Below are 2,696 nucleotides of genomic sequence, written 5' to 3'. Positions count from 1 at the left end.
ATCTTCACACCATTCTTCTCAGCTTTGGACATTAGGTCTTTGACAATCTTGGCTCCCTCTTCATCAAACAGAGAAGTGCCAATCTCCATGTTGTTGAGCACCTTAAGGAAGGTAAAAGCCATTCCACCACCAATAATCATCTCGTTGACTTTGTCCAGCATATTATTGATCAACTGGATCTTGTCTGCAACTTTAGCTCCGCCCAGGATGGCCAGGAAAGGTCGCTCTGGGCTCTCCAAGGCCTTGGCAAAGTAGTTCAGCTCCTTCTTCATCAAAAATCCACCAGCCTTCTGTGGCAGATTGACTCCTACCATGGAGCTGTGGGCTCTGTGAGCAGTGCCAAAAGCATCATTGACGTAGACATCCCCTAGCTTGGAAAGTGAAGCTCGGAAAGCTTCTATTTTGGCTGGCTCGGCTTTAACCTTGTTCCCAGAAGCATCTTTTCCCTTCCCTTCTTCCTCCACATGAAAGCGGAGGTTCTCCAGCAGGATGACAGACCCAGCAGCTGGGTTGGCACAGGCTTTCTCCACTTCTGGGCCTACACAGTCCTTCAAGAACAGAACATCCTTGCCCAGCAGAGACTTGAGTTCTACAGCAACTGGCTCTAAGGAGTACTTGTCAGGCATAGGGACACCATCAGGCCGGCCTAGGTGGTTCATAAGGACTACCGACTTGGCTCCATTGTCCAAGCAGAATTTGATGCTTGGGACAGCAGCCTTAATCCTCTGGTTGTTTGTTATCTGGTTGTTCTTCATAGGAACATTGAAGTCGACTCTCATAATGACCCGCTTCCCTTTAACATCCCGCTTGTCCAGCGTCAGCTTGTTAGAAAGCGACATTTTGGAAATACAGCTGGGAAGAGAGGTCGGTGATTCGGACAACCAGGGAGCCTGCTGCAGACGTGCGCTCGGGAAAGGAGAAGAATGCCGAACACCACACGGGCAGGAACAGGGGCTGCACTCAGGTTGGATAATTCTTTACTGCAGGGTCTGTCCTGTGCATAACAGGATATGTAGCATCCCTGCCCTCTACCCACGTGATGTGAGTAGCATACCTCCTATCCCCAGTTGTGACAATTAAAAATGTCTCCCATCGTGGTCAACTGTCCACGGAGGGCAAAATCAAGGGCAAAACCAGCTCCCATTGAGAACCATTACTCTGCTGAAAATAAGAATCATACAGTAATTGAATTACATGAAATATTTTTCACGTGTCAAGTTTTCCTTGATTTGGGTCTCCCAGGTCACTGAGGGGACCATCCTAATGGACTACCATAGCATAAATGGAAGTGAGGTCTCCCTGTTGCCATCTTGTTGTACCCTCCAGTTGGCCATCCCCACTCTTACTGTCTCTGCTGTCTCTACCACCACATTACGACTCCATTCCACCATCTCTTGGGCAATGACAGAGCAGCTGAAATGGCCCTGCTTCCCCCAGGTCAGGTTCATCTCAGGGAATTAACAGCTGGAGGCTCTCAGCCTCAAGCATCATTAACCGTACTCAGAGGTTAAGTAGACCTGGAAAGAGAGTAAATTGTCTTTCCTCTAAGGAAGTTTGTGTTTAATTGTTTATCATTGTGGTTTTTCATTTACCATATTCTTCCCCTAAACATTCTGTAACACCAAGAGATTTCTTTTTTGAAATCCAAGACAGATATAGTCTGAAACAATGAAGCTACTGAAAGTGCTGGATACCTTTTACAAATCTATAACACAGTCAAATATCTTGAAAGCCCAGGATGACACATAAACCCATCCTGGGACCCAAATCACTGCCAAGAGATAGAAGACAAATGGAAAAGAGAGAATTTGAACAATAATATTTAAACACAAAATTGATAAATGTAAATGCAGAGTGATTATGTTAACTTTAATTGGAAAATCAAATTTTTCTTAGCAGAAAGGAGGCTGGAATACTTAAACTGGGACGTAGAGATGTTATATTTAAAATTATGTTTGCAGGTGTAGCTGCTGTAACTGTTTAGTGACAACTCCCTACACCATTTTTACCATGGACAGAGGCCTCTGAGCTCCCCAAATGAGCCAAGCACATTTTTGTTTCCCTTCACTGGTTAAGCAAACTGGATTCTGTGACAATTTTTTCTTTCTTTTTTTTTTTTTAGTTTTGTCCTCAAGATCAATAATACCATGAAAACATTTAAGTTCACAGAGCGATTTCTTATACATTATCCTAATGATTATCTCCATTTTACAAAAAAGAATCAAAGATGAAATAATTTGCTCAAAGTTAATAAATGACAGTTCTCATACTAACATGCAGATTTGTTGATTCCAGAATATAACGTGTACCTTACGTTGTGGCCTGGTAGCTTAGTAGTTCAAATTGCCTTTTGGTTGACAAGGATTAGTTTTATGAATGTCTTATATTATAAAATAATTGAAGTGGAGGACCACTTCTCAATGTTTGTTAATTTGCTCTGTTTGGTATATAACACAGCAATATTACAAGAGGCTCAAATGGAAGTTAGACACTTAGGATGTCATTTTCCTTTGTGTAGACACCAGTTTCTCTTGTCATATTCCTGGTATGACCTCCTTTGCAGTTTGTATTTTTTAATACTGTGGCTCTCTGACATAAGCCTCATCTTGTACAGAAAGTCTGTATTTTGGAATGGGAAACTGTTTGCCTTAGAACCCAAGTACTGACTGGGCAGCTTCCTTTATCTCTTCCTCTAA

At 42.5% G+C, this 2,696-nt stretch overlaps 1 pseudogene across 1 annotated transcript in view; it reads right to left on the bottom strand.

Annotated features, from left to right (window-relative positions):
* The window catches only part of LOC105500851, a 4,779-nt pseudogene extending 3,824 nt beyond the window's left edge, over positions 1 to 955 (bottom strand). The window contains exon 1 of the transcript XR_001000096.1: positions 1 to 955. The product of XR_001000096.1 is annotated as a phosphoglycerate kinase 1 pseudogene (transcript).
* Positions 956 to 2,696: the final 1,741 nt, after the last annotated feature.

This window comes from Colobus angolensis, unplaced genomic scaffold (genome assembly GCF_000951035.1).
Source record: "Colobus angolensis palliatus isolate OR3802 unplaced genomic scaffold, Cang.pa_1.0 Scaffold69, whole genome shotgun sequence".
Taxonomy (NCBI): domain Eukaryota; kingdom Metazoa; phylum Chordata; class Mammalia; order Primates; family Cercopithecidae; genus Colobus; species Colobus angolensis.
The sequence above is the reverse complement of the archived record's forward strand: the minus strand, read 5'-3'. Positions and strand labels throughout refer to the sequence as shown.